Raw genomic sequence first — 21,791 nt, 5'->3', positions numbered from 1 at the left:
CGTAAAACTCCGACCAGGAAATGTAAAACAAACATTCAGGAACCATAAAATGGGTTTTATTAGACGTGTAAGAAGCGCGAGATGCCGAATGATTTATGCAGAACAGAGAGAAAAAATTGTCGACGAATGTTTTGAAATGTTTTCCGAACAGATGAAAACCGTAAAATTAATTACGACTGACATCAATGTATATTTAATTTCAGCCTTAAACTAATAATATTTATAAATTATTGACCCGTTTAATATCTTTTAATTGCCTCGATTCCCTGTGGTACAACAGAAATTCTTGTCAGTTTGTCCAGTCTCGCTGATGTTTATTTTTGTATTATGCTAGGAACATTTTCGACCCAAGGAATTGTGTTGTAACTCGTATTCATACAAAGGAAACCCTATTCTAACCCATATAATAATAACCTAACACTATAGGACGTCCTGTTGTTTGGCCTCTATACAAACTTGCGCCCCATTAGCCAAAAAATGGAACTCGGCAGATTAAAGCTCATGTTTCGGCTTTATCTGGTCCACCGACGGAAGCGCCCCATTTTCTATTTAACTGTTTTATTTTAAATGAAATTAATTGCTTCCGCTTTGACCACGATTTTTGAGATTCAGGCTCCCCTCGCGATCCCAAAATCGATTAAGAAAGTGAAGCTAAATGCCAAAGCAAGTTAGCAGTCGGGCAGCCGAAACGTCAATTTGGAGCGGCTCTTATCATATAAGAGGGTCGCAGACTTTTATTTATAGTCATAGTAATAAAATTTGAAATACGTTGTAGATTCTGTTAAAAAACGACGTGAAGAATCACGCAAACACGTGTGTCTCTCCGGGAAATAGATCAGCTATTGATCAGATTTAATCGCAATATTTAAATAATTTCACCCCGACTTCGAGGATAATGCAACTAGAAAGTTCTTAATCTTACTTCAGCGAGATCCCGAGATATAAACGATTTCTCTTTCCTCATTCTTTTGTTGTTTCACACTCTGAGGAATAAAATTCCAAATATGCCCCAAGTATTGTTTTGGAAAAAGTGCTATTTTCACGGAGTTTAAATGGAATTTTACTTTAACTGCGATTGAACGTCGAACGAAACGTTATTTTATGCATGTGCACGACAATTTCGTTTCAGAACGAGAAATATCTTTTTTAGTTAAGTGAAGATTTTATGCAACAATGGCCAATTGGCGACTTCTGTTACAGCCAAATCAACTGTAACAAACAAACGCGAAGCGTAAAACTATGATTCTTAAAAACTATAAACTAAACGTACGGTATTATACAGGGGTGTGTAATCGGTCTATACCTTTTTTGGTAATTGAAATATTAATATGCTGTTTTTATTATCCGTTAGATCGACTTAAAATCCACAAACAAAATATTTTTATTATGCACAGAGAAAATATTTTAAAATAATTTAAAATATATTTTTACATCATTGGAATCTACGCAAAAAATAATATAACTATATAAACTATTATGGGTCTATCTTTTTTCGTTTTGGAATTATTCAACTTTTTGTTATAAAAAAAACAATTTTTGAAAAATCACTGCAAAGTCGCCTATGAATATTTTTTGGCAAATTTGCAACAATAAAAGAATACGAATTTTCTACGTCTTTTTCTTGATTATACTTCAGATTTTTCTTTTGTTAAAACGTCTTCACGTCTGAAATCGGGACAATTTTTTATATTATTTAGTAAATTTCTATTTAGATTCTTGTACAAACTCTTTCCTAGATTTTTGCAATTATTTTCTGAGCTTCTCTCAAAATTTTTTAGAAGGATTTTAAATTCTAGCCTGCTTTGTACAAAGTTTTGTCTAGTATTTTTATACATACTTTTTAGCATTTTTATGTAGTCTTCTTTATTGTTTTCTCGTTATAATGCAATCGCGTGGTGCAACGCGTCGGCTCCTGATTGGTGCTCTTTGTGTGCGCAGAAGGAGAGCGATTTCGTATCACTGCGGAGTATAAATTAATATTGAGAGTATTGGGCCCTGGAATGTTGGTTTATCTTAACAAATGTGTTTACTTTATTAAAGTATGCATTTATGTGCAAATATTTGATATATCTGTAACTGTTTTCGTGTGCACTATAAATTGGAATATGAAAATACGGAAATAGAAAATTTGCTTGTGTTTACTCAGTCGGTTCAATTTTGAATAAGAAAGCCGTCGAATTGATTGTTTTTAATTCGAGCTTTTGGAGGAGGAAATCAATAGATTTAAATCGGGATTAGGGCCGGAGGCGAAATTCCCACCTCGTGTTTGGATCGGCATCGAATTTGGGGATTTTTGCAGCGTCAGTACAGTTCTCTGTAAAATTTGAATTGTTCTCGGCGGAGTGGATAAAATCGCAAAAGATGTGTTACATCATGGCCAGCGTTTATGTCTTTTCTTCGGATTACGACGTGCTGGTTCGTGTGGATGTCATGGCACAATTCCATTGATTGACGATCACGATTCTATCGATTATTGCATAAAATTGCACCTTCTTTGTTCTATTGTTGTACGCATCGGAGAGAATATGTAATTATCACGGGAATTTTATTTATCAAAATCGGATTGATGGCTCGGAAAAAACTACTAATTCGACAATATACAGACTGATTAAAGCAACTAGCCTGGGGGCAGTTTCCATGGATGCGAATGCTATATTAGAGATAAATCCGTATGTGGTAATGGATACAAAGGGATTATAGGAGTGTGCGGCGTGATTGCAGACTAGTTATTTCTAGGATCCGTTTTGCACAATAAAACAATTTCAATTAGTACCTTTGCTCTCACATCCCACTCGCTGCATATTTACGGATCATGCCGCATTCGAAAACCGTCAAACTGACCAAAACCTAATTGCTCTAATCGCTCTGTATTATAATAGACCTTGATTGATTACCAAATCTCGTGCACAAACTCAATTAATAAGAAAACTTCCGATCTGATATTTTTATAAATCTGTTTGACCGCTCTTATTTTTTCTACTAAAGGGATTAAATCATTCGAACGCAAATTTTGCTCCACATACGCAAGAACTGCATGAAATCCGATATCGCTCGAATCAACCAACCAGCCTGTAACGATTCCGACTTATAACATGTTTATTAGGCCACTTACGAATTAACACGTGTTATCTATTGCCACCACTTTCTGAAAATTTAGGTTTGTTGGTAGTATTTTAAAATGCAAACGTTGGCAATTTAAGCACGTAAAGATAAAAATTAATATGTGATCTATGGGTGGCTGAAAATAATGGAAATAAAGTCAGTGAACTGTTGTGGATTTGTCTGGTTTTAAATATCGAGAGGTCGTACAGGAACAGGAGTTGAGAATTTAACAGGGCGAGGTACAAGAATGGTCTAAAGAAGACATAAAGCGGAGTACTGTTATGTATTGTGTATTTTATGTGTCCGAGGCACCGAAAATATATTTGAAGTGGTTAGTATAAAAACGTTGGGGATTCAGGTACGCCGGTATACCTGGGAGAGATAATACAAGAGCTAAGAGTTTCAATATCGGCTGGTTATAGCCGAGATAAAAACCGCAGGGGGCACTATCTACCCTCCAGGAAAATTGTAAACAACGCCAAATCCCGGTCAAGATATATTGTAATACTTTCGACAAGCTAATTTCTCGAGGATAAATGGGAAAAGTTGAGAAATAGTTGCGGAAAGTGACTTGTCGTCTCTTGCCCCTAATTGCCTTAATAAATGAGTTTTGCTTAAAAAATTTGACGACATTTTTGCCGAAGTAAATTGTGATGTTCGCGCAGTGGAATTCGATTAGTTTGGGAAAAGTGCATTTTAAGCAACTTCCCTATCGAGTGAGTCCCTTTTAAAATGGGGATAATATGTTATCTTCTAACATATTTCTTTAATGAGCAATTTCGAAGGCATTACTTATCTCTCTAAATTCCTTTTTAATGGAACCCGACGAAACTTTAACATTATTAAATATCGAGTATTTTACTCCGGCCCGAGCTTTTATCCTTTATTGCCACACATTTGAAGCTCACAGTAATTGCACATGCAAGTCCCAAACCCCCGAAAACATTTGAATAAGTTCTATTAAAGCGCGCAAGGACAAAGTGACGTATTTTTATTTTGGGTTCGTATCGGTTTAACATGTGTAGTAAAATGTCGTGCGCGGGTGTTTTATTACCTTAACAAATTTATTTAAAACCCTATCGGTAACCCTAATCAATGTCCCGTTGACTCGAATAAAATATCAAATATTTATTAGTCGTAGTGCAAGAATCCAGATATTATCAACGTCAAAAGTAGACCTGAACCCTAACCGTCATATTTAAAGCCCTTGCAAATTTAATGTAACCTCGTTTTTATAATTGAACTTGTAATTTATTACAGCTTGGCCATAATATATTTTAGCGCATTTTCGTGTAGAACACAATTACTTACTGTTTGTAAAAGCCACGATTATTTTTGCTTCACTTAATCCCCCACTGAAATTATAATAAGCTTTATAATAAACACAGCGGCGATTTTAATAATTTACGGAATCCCATTTAATATGAATAATGTCGAATCTGCATAAAACATGCTCTCCTATCGGTTTCATTATTCCATAATCGCTCACCTGTGTAATTAAAAATAATTACGGTTCGGAAAGATTCCAAACTTTGTGACCTAATTTAATCAAAAGACCGCATCTCTGTTTTCCACTTGCATAGTTTGACATTCGAACGCATTCTAATTCTATTAAAACAGAATTATCAAAGAGGTATTTTCGATGCAACTTTCGCGTCTGCACTTTGATAAATAACGTTGTTAAACTCCTACAACTATGGACAAAATTAATGGCGATTTTGTCGGTAATTTATCTCCGGTATTGCGAGCGCTACTGAAAGGGGCTGAGGATGAGGAATAAAATAATTTCTATTATTGTTGCATTTTCGTCAACTGGCCGCCAATTTTTCCCTAATTAATCAAGTCACAAATCCGTTGAAAAATGGACGTCGAAAGTCTGCGTGATGCTCATTTCATATCGTGCGCTTTTGTTAATGCAGACAATAAAAAAACAGTTAGGCATCTTTTTAACTATGAGAACTATGCTGGGTTACGTCTGGTTAGTTTCTAGCAGAAATAAATCGTCCATTATTTTAAATACAATATTTGCTTAAGTAGCGTCTGTCATGACCTCACTAACTCCTCACTTTTTGAGGCATTATGTCTAAATGTTACTTAAACGAAACATTTGTTTACCATTATGGTTAGGAGGCGGAGTCCTGGTTGACAGTTGTGGAAACTGAACAGACATGTTCAAACAATATGACGGGGTTCCATGCAAAACTTCATTTTTAGATGACTGCACTTCTCACGGTTCGAAAGCGGAAAATAATTTGACCAGAATAGATTTTCGAAAAATAAACTTAAGGCAATTGGCGACGCAAAATTGTTTTAAATCAACCGAGCATGAGGAGAATGCTTCCGCTAGAACCGTTTGAAATTCATTGTCTGGCTAGACCATATGGCCGACGAAAAATTCGCTCAAAATGAAAAGTATTGTACAAGGTGTAAAATACTGTTTCCTTTTGGCACGTAATTCCGAGGTGTTCGTGTAAGGTTCATTAGAAATATTTTATTCTATAAGAGCGCAAGTTTGGGGTCTTGTTGAATGTTTCCTCTTATAATGCCCTTTCATTATTAACTAATCCGCTGACGTGCAGTCTACACGAGACGGAGAAAACCTGAAACCCTGTTTTATTTCACCACGATCAATGTGCTTTGCCTCGTGTTCAACATGCCCTATATTTCAGGCGTCAGTTTGGCCGTATTGATTTTTCGCACAATTTTTATTATTATTATCAACACCCCGACTTTTTATATCGTTAAATGAGGATTTGCGAATTCACCCTTCGTTACAATCTGTTCGGGTTATTACAGCCAGCGTTTCCTAAAAATAAAATTGAGAGATCGCACCGAAATAAACATGACCACTATTTGTCTACACACTTTTACGTATATTTATAAGCATTACCGACTTGCTAATGTTTTTTAACGTTATATTTACACTTGCGCACCCTTCCCAGCTTGTAAACATCGCAAAATAATTTTAAATTCGCTTTGAAAAACTCCGACATGGTCTTATTTTAACTTTGCAACCACATATAAATCTCGGAGTCCTAAACAATATGGTGCGGAAAATGTCGGGAAACATCCAGGGACTGCTGTGACCCTGATTCTGTGCCACATTTTTATGTTCCGTCCCGATTTATTACTCAAATTATTTTACAACTTTCTATTGTTGCACCAAATACACCAGAGGCGTGTATTATGCCCAGGTTTGGGACGCCAAATGTTTGGGCTCTCCGGATCCAGTGAGTGTTTTTGGTGATTGGTCGATTGAATTGGGGTTTGTCGAGGCGTAGGCGAAAATCTGGGAGCACAGTGTTTGTGCGTCTAATTGTCGTCTGTTTTTAAGCAAAATTGGATTAAAAGTAGTTGGAGGGCTAACGTGCGAAAGAGGGAAATAAAAATAAAATTAAAAGCATTCGGCAATTCCCAAATCAAATTCAGTGCGACAGATGAACAAGGAATGGGCGTAAGCGCCCTTGGCCGGAGCCATATTAGACTATAAACCTAGATTAGTACGGTGACGTCAGGATGGTGTCGAGGTTTTCGAGTGGAGGGTAGTTCAGCCCTTCGGCTGGTTTCCGTTCAATGGCTGTCTTATATTCTTTCGCCAGATGAGCAGATGGCAATGGCCAGATAAGTGGCTAATGTGGCGCGAACTCGACTGCATGCTTTCTTAAAATATGTGCGTCAGGGGGCTGTGCGCCCCCATTTCCGGCGCAGTCCTAATTTTCTAGTTTTTCCACCATCTCATCAAATGTCGGTACACTCTTTAAACTGTCAAATTCGCGATTGCCACTGGGGTTCCAAGGCTTTAAACCGGAATTGGTGAGGGTTTATATCACTGGTGAACATTCAACTTTAATATATTGCGGATTAAATGGCCTGCATCAGGAACTTCACCGACTTGTATGCGCCCTACTCCCTTATAATTACGATTTTTCAACTCCCCCAGACTTACGAACTTCGCCTGAATATTGATTTAGTTAATTTACATATTTACAAGGAACGCGAACACAAAAATGGATATTTTAACTTAATACATCGATTCCTTCACTATTCTTCTCACCTTACATTCCACCTCATTTTAAAAACCTTTTATGCAGACTCTCTTTCTCACATACAAAACATTGCTACAACCAATAGAACACCAAACACGTGTCTACACGAACACACTTTTTACCCAATCCCTCCCCTGAAAGGAAATTTGCACATAAATGCCAGACAACGGCAATTTTTTCACTCACAATCGCCATCAAATCGCTGCACTTTTTACAAACATACACCCAATTCCAACCACTTTCACATATCTGATTAATTAGTGTGTAATAACCTTTTTTAAAGACTTGGATATAGTTTGGAAAACATGACTTTTTCGAATTTTTGAAGGAACATGAAATATTTTTTCGCGCAGTTTTACTTAAATGCACCTTTGTTAAACAACACTGAATTCAGAAAAAAAATGCTCTTTTAAAAATGATGAAATTAGGCTCTCCGTATCATTAAAAAAATTAAGTTAGCCTTGTATTTTCAAAATAAATGACGATAGAAATTCGAAAAAGCCCTCAGATGATAGAATTTAAACACTTTTAACTGTTTCCCAAGTTTAAAGGTTCTCTGTTAAACCGTTCTGAAAATATTTAACGTTATACAAACTTTTTAGCGACACTGTGTAGAAAATAACTACTATAGTAATAACTACTTTTGCATGTATTTTTGACAATCATGAAATTTAAAATTCATATAAAAAAAGGCAGCAAGCAGTCTTTGACTTTTAGGAGAATAATAAAAAGGGCAGTGCTTCTATTAAATACATTACCATTTTTAAGTTTTATATAGAAAATAACGTGTTTTTAAATATATGATAACATGTAAGAAAAGCAAGTTCTTTAAAATAATGTTTTGGATGTTGAGTGTAGGATTATTAAATAAATAAAATTAAACCCACACAAAAATTTGTTTTTCTTAAATTGTACAAATAAATACGTAAATAAATTGCACTCATATTTCATATAAAAGTAACGTTTCTTTCTTTACGTTAGTGTGTTTACTAGGATGTTTTTTTAAGATAAATTAAGTAAAACAGCTTTCCAGCGATCCCGACTTATGAGGTTGCGGTTAATAATTCTGTAGTTATTGGCGGATACGTGCTCCAGGTACCGATAAACAACCAAAATTACAACGAAATCTAAAAATATAAAAAACTTATAATAGACGCTGGGAGTGAATTTTTTCTTGGCAATTTTTTTGGCGTTGATTTTGCTATTCGCGGCAAATAATTTGAATTGATTGTTGGCTGTTAATTGGCCGGGTCAGTAGCGAGCTTTATTAGAATTTGGTGGAGCTTGCGGCAAGACTTGGGGGAACGCCGGTTGGTTTCCTTATTAATTGCCGCGAAACCTTAAAGTCTCGTCTCGTATCTCAAATGCTTTAATAATTGTCTTAAAATAGCCGGTACTTTAGAATTTAAAATTATATGTCTCCGCCGAGTATTGAAGCTTGAAAGGGAAAGGAAAGAAAGTCAATAATCCGCTTGTCCCGTTGGTATGGTTTATAAATGTGGTAGAATGTTTGCGTTTAATAACGAAGCAGTGGAATTTATTTTGAGCCTATAATATTAATTTATCGCTAAATCGTGGTCAAGTCAGGTTGAGGAACACAAAAGTCAAAGTGATGTCTATCTGTGTCGGTAGAATGCGAAACGATTTTCGGGATCCTAAAACGTCGATTTTATATACGACGACCGTGTCTGTGGATAATATTATATTGTGTGCGAAAAATTCGGTTGTGACTAATGTGGGTCTGTTTGATTTCAGGTAAACCCGCGACAAATGGCTCAAGGAGGGCTTCGTGTTAATTGTTATGTAAATTAATAGGAAATAAATTAAAAGGTATCGTATAAAATATTTGAATTGTTTCCATGTAGAGATGTGTATCACTGGTCTAGATTTTTTCGGGTAATGATATTTAATTATCGTGGCCATCGAGATTGATTAATGGAGTCCGAGTAAATCTGAAAAATCTGATATAATTATGAAAGCATCGAGCGTAACTAAAGTCTCCAATGAGATTGTTTATTCGAGTGTAGGTCTTAATAATTTTTTTCGCAAATATGTCGCTTCTTTTCGGTGGTTCGAGATGAACGAGCGTAATTAGGGTGTCATTAATTTTGACGATGGCAGCAGCTTCTATTTATTACACCGACCACATGTAATAATCTGTAGCGTATGTGATGCATGTGGTGCAAGAAACGTAATAAAGATTATCGAAAAATTCCATTCATCATGCCCCAGTGTGGGAAAAAACGCCACCATCAAATCACCATCACAATTTTAAATATCTAAACACCACTATCTCAATTGAAATCACAATCGGAAGGCAAAAAACGAACACATTTCCTCCAACGTTTTGCGCAATTTGAGAAGCAAATGATCATATTTGCCGCAAGGAAAATGAAATATCTCTATCGGATGTTGTATGCTGATAGCACGCATTGCACGAGCACAATCCCGTGGTTCTCCATCGACATTCGGGTTTGCTGCAAGTCGGTAATCGTAATTGTTCGCTGTTTCGGAAGCTGCGGAAAAACTCGCCGTAAAACTGTGTATCGAAGAGCGTTAATCAATATGGAAATAGATAGCTCGTGTAATAATGCCTTTACATGACTAATCCCTATTGTAGGCCAGTTAAAGCGGGATCTGAAATGGCCTTTGTTAAGCCCGAGGGAAGTCGGTCTGTAATGGATCCAACCGCATATTCTGCAATTTGAATTATAATTGTGTGCAAATGCGAACTTTGGATGTTTATACGAAATTGCGAATAATACCGCAAAACAAAAACAACATTTACGCATAATTAAGCTTCTCTAACCCAAGTTAAACACTACACACAATCGAATTTACAACTTATTTCGTCGCTACGAGCTGCTAATCCAATTTTTAAACACTCAAATTCACTTTGCCAACTCATATTAAAATTGGATGAATTCTTCAGACCGACGAACACTCCTACAAATGCTCGCCGAAATCTACTCTCTAAACTACCAAATTGGCTCGGACTCGCATTAGGACTACGGACTACCCGAGCCGACACTAACACCCAATATATTTTTCCACACGAAAATTCCCCCATTTCGAATTTTCCGTTGCTGACACTCTGTATATTGAATAAATATTTTGCTTGTTTGGTGCAAGATTGATTTTATCTCATCAACGTCTAGACACAATTTTGTGATACTATGATACTATAGGCAAACCAAGTCTCAGATCCAATTATTTATTGTTTACAACGGGCCGGAAAAATCCATGTTGTAATCAAAATTGGTTGAATAAAGCTAGTGTTTCTGAGACGAGGAGTTATTTTAACTCCGACAAGCTGCTTTTTGGAGCAATGTATAATTAAACTTGTTAACAAAGAAGCTAGAAAAAGTGATAGATTAAAGTTGGAATTGATGAAACAAGTTTATTTTTCCAAGTATTTTTATCGGAACGTTCTGTCTGAACATCCTTCCTGTGAAAACTCACACGAACTCATCCGTGCTCAGCCCGAAGGGCTCTTATTAAGTCTTCGCATATACATAAACAGCATGCAGGTGTTTCTTAACAGGCAATAGTGCGTCGGATGTCGAAGGGTTGTGGGGGTGGGTCGCGGTGTCAGGGCGCTATTTGCGCTCAGCCCGTGCCAGGCTATTTAGTGCCGAAAACTTGTTAACAAGCTTATTACAAGTTTTTTCCCCAAAGTCGATTTATAAAGAGTATTCGTACAATGAGAGCCGTTCTTTCATAAGATAATGTAATTGAAAAACTCCAAAGCTTGACAGTGTTAAATATAAAGGTATTAGAGCAACCGGTTAGTTAAAAGAGGCCTTAATGAATTTACGTCATGTAAAGCTCGCCATAAAACACATCCTTTTAATAAGTTATACGTGCAAAACCAACACTGTGAATCTTAGTATGTTGGATTAATATTAGCCCGCTTGCAAATTACGTATACGTGGCGGGAATATTTTTCTTTCGCAAACTTACTTCAGGCAAAGCTCACAAATATTGCCACAATTGCCCACTTCCGATTGTAAAAAGGCCGTAAAAACCCCAACATCTGGGCCATTACAATGTTATCTTTATAAAGCTGCTAAGGATTAACAAATTCGCACAAATGCTCCCGAGAAAACATCGCACAAAGGACGAAAAATCGCCCAAATGTGGCTTATGCGAAATCGATTCGTGTTTAAATGCCACAAATTAAGCTTGTGCAATTTAGGTGACCATCCACATTGGAACTTTAAACGTTTAGCGATAAGAAAACTTTGAAGGTAGAACTCGCTGGCGTTCATTAACTGGAATTAAGTTGAAACAAAAAGTATCCAACGTAGTAATTGGAATTAAAACAAGAGAAAAACAGCCGAAATCACTTCATATTATAATTTTGTCGAGGAGAAGAGGCGTTCGAGGACGCGTCAACGTTTTGCATTAATTGGTAAATTATTGCATACGGCGTGGTAAAACCGTATTAGGCGCATTAATTATGACGCTGGGTATTACAGAAATGTGTTTTCTATGTCACGTATGACGTAATGTCAATTAATTATTTGCTCATTAGTAGTTAACGTTCGGTTTTGAGTATTTACTGAGCAAACGTATTATTGACCAGACTAAATATAAATTATGGCCGATCGAGGGTTCTTAGTGAAAACTACCCCAAATCGGGACATATGTCGTCCCCTAAATGGCAAAAGTGTCCATAAAGCGCACTTTTCCCCCAAACCCAATATCGATGCGTATGCGCCATTAAGTGATAATGATAAGTGGACACGATTTCAAACAAAAACCATAATTATCGCCGAGGGAGTTTCGAAAAATTTCCGAAACAAATCCGTCGTGTTTGCAATGAAACAATTCCATAACTCTTCCGGGATTTTTCGTGTTTTCCAGAAAGTAAACAACCTAATGGTATGTTCAAATTCTCCCAAGCTTTCATCTCTTCAATCATTTTTTATGAACTGCTTCATCCTCTGCTTTCCATAACGCCATGCGATTGTCACACATTATCTCACATTAATCTTTTAACACATTTTCGAAACTTAAAGCCAATCACCCAACTCAAACATGATGAAAAGTTCAATATTCGGTATGATTGTTGCTTCATAATTAACAATTTTATTCGACATGCAGTTGCGTTAGTTAAACCGAAGGCCCCTGTGGTAGATGGCCCTTGCGTCCAATATCTCATCAAAATTGCCACATTTCACCCACCACACTAGTAATTTTTCTAAGCGATTAAGTTTCTCGACACGGCCCCATAACCCACCCCTGGTAATGTCGCTTGGAAATTATTGCGACAGACGTTGTGATAACTGCTTGTATCGAAATCGATTTCCATATTTTAATCGGGATAAATAACTCGCAACCGTTTTAAACGCATTATTGCTAAACTTGCTTAAACTAACTACTCATATTTTTGCACTAACGGCCGTAACGATCGAATGGCATGGAATATTTTTCACTATCTCAAGGTAAAGTCTTAATTGTTACATTAAGTGGCTGTTTTGTTGATGAAATATGTTTTCATGATTTCATTAAAATAACAATTTGTATACTTTTACTATTTCTCAGATTTCTAAACGTAGCGGAACGACTTTTATTATGCAGGTACAGTCACGGACGCAGCTAATGGCACCTGGTCACATCTTTGGCCAATTCTTGTTGCAATGTTTAGAGTGGCGTAGAGCAAAATATTTCGTTCGCCGCGTTCGCTAATTGTCCCAAGTGTTAATCGTTTTTCCGCTATTATTAATTCAAGCAAGCGGCAACCGCATCATTTCAAGAATAACAAATCCAATTACACCACCGACAAAATTTTGCCAAACCGTTTATGTCAACCCATTCAGCCTATAACCAGTCACAATCGAGTTATGGCATTATGACGATGCGACAACACCGGCCTAAACGCCGTAATCAACTATTTACGACGCGACAAAAGACTCGGATTCCTAATTACAATTTTAACTCGGGCTTTCAATTATTCGGTTATCTCTGGCTAAGGAAATGTCCGAATGTCCACCATTCATGCAACGAGACAGACCCAAGTTTCACGGCAACAAAGCCATTGCCATCGGTTAGAATTTACAAACACATCTGAAAGTGTTCCTGACTTATTCCTGCTCGTCAGCTGCAGATACAATAATATAAGCGGTCCACGACAAATGAATCGCATTTCGTTGCTACTTTGCAAAATTGGAAAAGACTGAAGGCTACTCAGGAAACGAACGGCAAAGCGAATGAATCCAGTTATTAGATAATTGGTTTCTATGAGGAGCAAGTGAAGTGTGGTGTCATTCGAAAGGCGGGATAAAGAGTTGATTTATGTGTGTTCTGCGCTGTAATTAATTAAAGTAGTCCTGTGTCCGAGCGTTATAAATTCGGCTGTTTTGTCCGAAGGCAATTAGGGGTCGATTTTAATAACTTCCCCTATTATGGGGCTATCGCGCGTCGCAGGCCCGTGCAAGAAAAATCCAAAATGTTCGAATTGAGCGACTAACAAATATAACAATCGGCTCATTCCGAGCCTGAAGCTTATCAATGCGAAACAGCGGCAAGGAGGGAACCTTTATTATTCGCATAACAATGCACGGCGCGCCATACTGTGTCTAGGGCGACGATTTATGTAAAAACTACAGGAGAATGGATATCAACCCCTATTTATCTTTCGAATTATAACTGCATATCATGTGGTGTTAGTCATACACGTGCGGGGACTAGAAGATTATCAAGAACATAATGTGTTTATTCGCTGCTTGTCATCCAACGACATGCAACATATGGCTTCCCGTACACGTCGTTAACCAATTCCTTCTTCTCACAAAAATCCAACATTACGTCCACACTAAACCAACACCGCACCCCCGTGCCAGAACAAACCTTCGACGTCTTGTCATAACTTGGAAAATTTTGCCAGTTTTTAAAAGCTTTTATTCAACCTGCTTTGTTGTCTGTCTGTCTGTTTCATATTTTCGGAGCCAAATTTGAAAGGGTTCCCGTTGTCCCAATGAATGGAAATTTTGCATACGGTATGGTCATTGTTGCTATTTTTTTTCATTAATTTATTTTGGACGATAGAGTATAGTCACAGAACAGAAGTTAGGATAATGGTGAATAATACGGCGAATCTAAATCTCAGAGAAAAAGACGTTTAGAATAAGTAAAGACTAAAAAGCAATAAATAAAAAAATTAAAAAAAGAATTTATTAGAAAAAAGCTCACCTATATTTGAAAGATGCACTAAAAAGTAAATAAAAGCAATGTTTTTCTATCAAAGGAGAATATATTGTCTTACAAATTAGGATTTTAAAGTTTATAAAAGCTTTGGAAACATCTTTTAAATGAAAGTTTTTTTCCAAAAAAACATTTTTTCCGTCATTGGGTTTTGTGTTTGCAAGGCAGTGGTCAAGTGTTGATAAGATCTGGTCGAAAAAGCCAAACCGTTGGCCGACCGGTCGAAGAATTCGAGATTTGTGTGAGTTTCGCAATAGAAAATAGCAATGAAGGCCTAATTGGTGTGAGTTTTGTGAGAGGTTGGTATTTCCTGGAAGAAAGTATGTAATAATAACAAAACACGTCTTGGCTCATTACGTATGCAGATTTATGTCGTGTAGTTTACTGTCGCAACAATATAATTACTGCTGATGATTTCGTGTTGATTATGGGGAAATTTGAAAGGAATAGGCTGAAAAAATGGGTGAGAAATGAGCCATCATTTGGGAACACCTGTACATCGAAAAGAAAATTATTAAAAGTTGATTTACATTAAATGTGGAGCTGTGGAATGCATTTACTGATCGGGAAAGGTATGCGGAGTCACATATGACAGAATACCTGGAGAATGAATGGATGAAAGCAATGCACTAAAGTGCAATAAATTAATTGATCTAAATAAACACCTGCCGATTTTAAAATGGAACAAGTCCGGTGCGAACCGTGGCTATAAATATATCCGTACGGTCGAAATAACTTTCATTTTCGAATAAAACATTTCGGGTGGTGTGTCGCGTTAAGTTGAGTTTTTCGTTATTACAAGTTAAATAGAAGTTTTAATACGACTTTTAAAGTTAGCCGGCCCTTCTTTATTTTATGGAAGGAGCAGATTTACGTCTAACGTGGTGGAATACTTGCTTTTATAAAGAAATAAAATGTAAAAGTTGTTAAATGAGAGAAGTTTTATTTCGTAGACGACACCCTGCCATTTTACATATTGACGGGCGATTTTTTCCGTTTTAATTCTGTTTCCTACTTATCACAGCTACTGCTCACTGACAGAAAGGAAGTTAGTTGCTGGCTGATAAAATCAGCCCGGCTACAAGGGTGCCAGGCCACGGGGTGCCGATTTATACCTACCTTCTCTCCTGACATATTTATAGCAATCCTAAATTATCGTCTAGAAAGTAGTTTTTTTGTCATCGAGCTGTTTGAGAGTCGATGATAAATGAACAATTTGAAAATTTCGAGACAACACAACCATTTAAATTGATATGTTAAAAAGAATCGAAAAAAATATCACTCTCGGGCTATGAAACTAACACAGGTAGATTCAGAAGGTTGGAATTTGAAATTCCTTCCACCTGGAGGCGCAGTTATCGTCTTTCTCGTTCGGTTTACAAGAAGATGGTTTTAGGTTGTGCTGCGGCTGTTGAGTCAGTTCTTGTTGCCGTGCTCGAAAGCGTGCTTCAGCTCCGGTTCTCTGGTGCTAAGTTTAGTGATTTAATATTGGTTTTTTATTATTTTTTCTTCATTTAATATGGATAATGCTTTATAAAAGTAAGTTGTCGTCGTAATTTTCATATTTTTGCATAAATTTGTGTAATAAGAAAGCGGTATCGCGTTACTCCAACACCGTCTTGCCACTTAATGACTTTATGATAGATCCCACCCTTTAGTTGGAGAAAATTTTACCGTTATATATATTCAAGAGAGTTTAAATGCATCACCCTTTTATCTCGAAGAAGGCAAATATTAATTATCCCGACGAGCGCAAGATATTTAATTAACATCTGTTATAACACTCAAAGCTTTTGCGACGATTTTGCTGAGGTAAACCACGCTCCGGCTGACCACAACGCTCCGTAATAAGTCAATTTCAGTTTTACGATTAATTTTCTACACAATAAATGCAGCTATGCTCGCTGCGGGTTGCATAACTACCGTGTTGAACGATTTGGTTCAATTTGGACGAAAGCTGTGCGCATCAATTTATTCTTGTATCTTCAAGATTAAGCGTTTCAATGGCAAAAAGAAAATCGTGTGCGAGACATTTAAGATAAATTCAGGAATAAGACAATACGTATAAATCTTGTAGTTTAAATCTATTTTGTTGAAGAACAACAAGAGAAGTAGCACGTTAGCGATGTGTTTGTTATGTAGACGAAAACTAGCGACGTTCATTATTTTCACGACGGAGACGGTTAAACAAGTATTTCTTCAATTCCTGTTAGCATTAGCCCATTCCATTCACCACAGCAGGAATGCGTTGGCAAACTTCCAAATCAAGGAGAAAGGCAAAAGAACAATAAAAAAATACGAACAATCATTAATGAATTTGGTCGGCTATTCTTGAATTTGAATGAGCCAAGTAAATTCTATCTTTGATTCAGAAGTATAATAGCGTGCTTTTTTCGCCGCAGTGTCTATATATCCTGGCCCTTTAAAATAAAGAGATAAAAGGACGAGCAAATAGAAGATAAAAGCTCCCACAATAATGTCCGCAATTGTAAAGATTGCATGTATTTGCTAAGTAATAACAGTAATGCTCCAGGTCACTCTTGCCACATTAAAAATCACTTTATCCCTTTTGTGCGTGGCACTCCACTGAGCCCAAAGTTTTGCACATAAGCGCGAAATAATATTTTCAAATTTCCTTAATTATCCTAATAATTGTGTTATTCTCTCCGTGTGGAGAAAATTACTATATGTCTATAGTGTACGAGAAATAATTTGAAAGTTAATGGCCGCATGGCACGACGTGGTGCATGTGCACAATCATTTGCCAAACAATACACGAATCATTCTCTTCCTACCAGTCGTTACTTTGATTTTTAAATCGAAACTCACCCCCTGAGAACCGACGGCCCATTACGACCCCCTTTATGGGGGAAAGTGGAAATTAAATAGTAGCCACTTGCCGCCGTCCCACTATCCTTATCACGTGTTTACCCTGCTTTGACGACACTTTCGGAACACCTCGTAATCAAGCCCTGTATTCACCCCACTTGGTAACAGACAAAAATCCGATTGTCGCTTGAATTTTGCTTACTGGTGTCACGTTTAAAATTGTTTTCGTGTAAATCAGGTTCATTATCAGCAAGCAGCTTTTGTATGACAAGTTGGGAGTGCCGGCAATGCCGGTTTATTATCATTATTAGCAGTATTTGTTCTTGATGAGTAAAAAGTCGCTGTTATTAGAGAAAAGAAAACAGTGTTTGTTGTTTGATTCAGACAATTAGCACAGATGTGATGACGAACGCGCAGTCTCTATTATTGAATTTAAGATTCTGGGGATTTGAGATAAGATTTGTGGGCTGGCAAAGTTATGGTAAGTGTTGTGTTGGAGTGGATATAAGAAGAAAAAGTTATAAAGTTGAATAGTCATAAAAAGCGCAATATGTGTTTAGGAAAAGACGAGGGAAAAACAGAAGTGAGTCAAGATGGAGTAGATCGGAATACGTAATAGCAAAGGGCTTAACAATTACGTGACTTCGCATGCAGGTTGGGGTTCACGGAAATGATGTTGGAAATATTTTTAGCCCGTTATGAAATTAAAAATGCTGGCTGATCTGTGGAAACAGCGAGTCGGTCCGCGCGGTCCGCGGTCCGGGCCGGAGCGCGTTACTTTGGGTGAATCGTTGGTTCGAAAATGAAATGTGTCTCTCCCTTCGCGATTATCGGATTATTGATTGGGAAAATCGCGGACCGAGGCGCAGACTACACATTGTTGCCAATTTACACAAATCAGATCGCATGCTCAAGCAATATTAATCACGGCACCTCGACGGGCCTCCACCTCCACTAATACCATCCCCCCACGGTTGATCGGCCACCCCTCGACCGCGTGAAACAATTTCGCTCCCGCACCCCCAACGCTTTTTAAGTTCATTGATCAACCTGAAATTTGAAATAAGCAAGGGTCGCGTACTCGCGTCAAAACGATGAAATATCGCCCTACACTGCGGTGGTATCGACGACGCGTGTGGAAATGGCGAGGGCGATTCTATTCATGTTGGTTCCAATGTAAACCATCTACTACACGATAACGCACCGGTATAAAATAGAACACGGACGCGGTACAGATTTTTACATGCGTGATTTAAGTACCGAGATAACGCCCCAATACTTCAATCGGAGGAATGTCCCGAAATTTCGGCAATTTTGATTTGAGTTTAGTTGATTGTATCGCTGCGAGCTTCTAACTTCGATCGGCGCATTTATTCGGAACAACCGAAACATTTATTATTCATATTGTTCGATGCTTCGGGGGGCTGTAAACAACAATTAATCTTTAACTGGATGTCCATATCGTTTCACCGCAAAAACGGTTCACACTTGCTTGAGCAACAATTTCGGTTGGTAAAAAGTGTGTGAGCTAGATAAATAAGTCAGGTTGAGCCTGTCCGGGTCCACTCTCGTAAATTCATTAATCATCATCCATTTATTACCAAGTTGGAAATATTTAACAACCCTGTCACCAATCACTCTTATTGCAGTGCAGAGGAGTGTCATTCCACTCACTACATCATTTTAACTAGCGAAATAGTCCCGGCTTGCCACTATCCTTACTGCATTATTTATTGCACGTAATACCCCAAGTTCAGCAGAACCATCTAAATCCATTAGAATTGTTCTGACAAGTGTACACATCGCCTTACGATTTCGGCCATATTTCGTCGATGCTAACAAAGTTATGTCATCTCCGGTTAAATTGTCCACTTTGAAGTGCACACTCGTCTCCAACTGTGGTCCAACTAAAGGAGTGTTTGGGGATGTCGGAGTCCGATCGTAAATAGAATAATTAATTCTTCAAACTGTTCGGAGCCGGGGGAAACCACGGGAAAACTTTTACCTCCGCAAGATGGAGACGCAGGATTTGTGTCGAGTCAAAGACGTAATTATTTAAGTGCACAAGCTCCGAATTAATTTGGCAAAAATCGATTCCGATTGGTTGAACGCTTGTGTCGAATACAATTACACCCAATAAATTCGCGACATTTCCACTAATTTCCTTGTCTCTGATTCGAAATATGACAAGCATCGTACGTGACTCGTCGTATCTTATTCTCGTGGAAATTGCTAATTGACCCTAATTAAAATCGCTATATTCTCGTCTGGTATACAGGATATTTCTTAATTATTGCTGTACAGCATCATCGACGTAATTACCTGTTTTCTCCGAAACCAAAAAGACGACAAATCCGGTGATAAAGATTTAGAGAAGTGAACATAGTCGCACGTAATCGAATCAAATCTAACACGTGCGTTCGCATTATGCGCGATTCTTGAAAACTTGGCGAAAAAGTGAACTTGCGATTGCACCGAAATGAATGTATGCTTTTTATCGACAAGATCGTCGAAGTTGTATAAAAGTTTCACTAAAGGTAAATTCGTATGAAAGCCTCTTTGAAGAATGGCTTCACTTATTCCCCAAGAAAGCGCTCCCATTCAAATTTTCAATGTGGAGCTTTATCACGTATCACATATACATTAATTTATACATATTTGCACACAACAAGGATTTTATTCTTTCTTCTACAAGAACGAAACAAAAACACTGACGAGTATATCATCTGATTTCTGACAATGCCGTACATGTTAAATAGCCACATACACACGGTTCTACACGATAAGCTTGCACGCGATATAGCGCTAAAATGCCGCCCTACTACACTCCCACATGGCATTATACAGGTGGCTAGAAGGTAACACTCCGGCCGGACACGACACAAAACCATAAATAATTTGCTCTGCAGCCTGCAGTTGAAGTTCGCAACAATTTCCAAATTTTTAGTTTGCACAATACAAAGTAAATACATTTCTGCTAATAACTGATTATTGTGGAGGAAAATAACCAATATCCAGTGCTATGGTAAATGATGAATTTTTACGATTTTTGGAAAAACTCAATTGAGTCGGGTGGCGGCCACCTGTGGTGTTTGTGCTCTTGTGTGTGCAAAAATCAAATATCTTTGAGTGAGTTACCTGGTGCAGGCCACTTGAAAATTTATTCGGTTTTGTCGTAAAACTGGGGCGAGTTGTGCTGAATCAGGTTTGTTATCTTGGGGAGCAGACTAGTGTAAAAGTGGCTTATGGTTGTATGAGGTCTGCTTACGATTTAAATCTTATCCCGTTAATATAAACAATTTGTGTTGGTTGTTATCAGCGTAGGCTCGTCTCTCTAATGGACTCGTTGAAAGCATTGCTCTTACTAATTGCTTTCCATGTGGTGGTGGGTGGCATTACTCTTACCTGTATTAGTGTGCACCTGGGTCGATTCGGAATATTTTAGCATAACTTTTGTGAATTACTCTTATTGCAACGCATGCATAACTCATTACGGCGGCCTTAGACGCGAATAAATTCCGGATTTGTGAATATTTGCTTGGGCGTCGGCCGATTAAGAACACGCTTAATTAAATGGCCGACGGAGAGGAGAGGTTCCAACGTCGCTAAATAAAATACGTGCAAGTGAGTTTCCACTCGAATCGTGGAAAGCTGTCCCGGGAGATGGGACGATGTCACAAAACTAGAAAAAACTTAACGGCCATCGTAACGAACACGGACGGATTTCGATAAAAATATGTAATAGATAGCGGAAAAGAGCGAGCTTTTTCTGATAAGCGATTCCCGGGTGAATGATGTGGCATGCACATGCTTTTAGCACGTACATGTGTAGGACACACTAAATAATCGTTTACCATTTTCGAAGCTCGCGTATTCATTATCAATGTCATTATTTGCCACCAATAACGTCGTTAGCTAGTCATTATGAAAATATGCATCAAACATGAACACCCCGGAACCCATAACGCCCATAATTATGTTTGAGTTTTTAACCCGGTTTTTATGCAACATCCGATTTATGTATCTCCACGTACGTGTAATTAATATTACAAGTATGTGCTATTGAATTCCGATAAGATCCACCTTGTGCGCTGTTACAAGCCAGCGAGGACGTGGCTTCCCACCAAACCGATCATTAAATTAAATAATAATAAGAACAACTAAGACTTGATAATTGATGCTCCTGCTATAGCGCAACCCAATCGATTTTATTCCATTACACAGCCCATTCAGCCAGCGAATTTGAATTTTTTGCCAACCGAAAACATAAATATTTATACAGTTACTATCAAAATTCTCCCAATATTCACTGCTGAAAGTTGAAATACATACACATGAGCTGAAGTTGTTAAGGCAGCTAAACGTAGACAATGTTATAGCCAGGAATACCGCCGCACTTTTGCACCATTAATTTTAATAATAATAATAATAATAATTATTATTTTATTTTCAACAGGTGACACACCCAATTACAGAAAATAAACTTAAACTTAATGATCGTGCTGCAAGCAAAAACTAATAATTTAAAAAAACTAAAACAAACTAATAATAATACTATAATAATAAATTAAGAAACAAGATCTAAAATTAAATTTTACCTAGCCA

The 21,791-nt window shown here is 37.5% G+C and overlaps 1 protein-coding gene across 9 annotated transcripts in view; it reads left to right on the top strand.

Moving 5' to 3' along the window:
- Cirl (Calcium-independent receptor for alpha-latrotoxin) overlaps positions 1 to 21,791 on the top strand; it is a 74,479-nt gene that overhangs the window by 10,534 nt on the left and 42,154 nt on the right. For 2 of the 9 annotated variants that reach the window (XM_064359434.1, XM_015979552.2), the window contains exon 1: positions 15,754 to 15,896. The exons of the other annotated variants lie outside the window; for them this stretch is intronic. The gene's annotated coding sequence lies outside the window, so the exon portion shown is untranslated. Of the gene's footprint in view, positions 1 to 15,753; positions 15,897 to 21,791 lie in introns of those variants that run through there. 9 annotated transcript variants of the gene reach the window in all.

This window comes from Tribolium castaneum, chromosome 10 (genome assembly GCF_031307605.1).
Source record: "Tribolium castaneum strain GA2 chromosome 10, icTriCast1.1, whole genome shotgun sequence".
In the NCBI taxonomy this organism is placed as follows: Eukaryota; Metazoa; Arthropoda; class Insecta; order Coleoptera; family Tenebrionidae; genus Tribolium; species Tribolium castaneum.
Note: the sequence above shows the minus strand (reverse complement) of the source record. Positions and strands in the feature narration are given on the sequence as shown.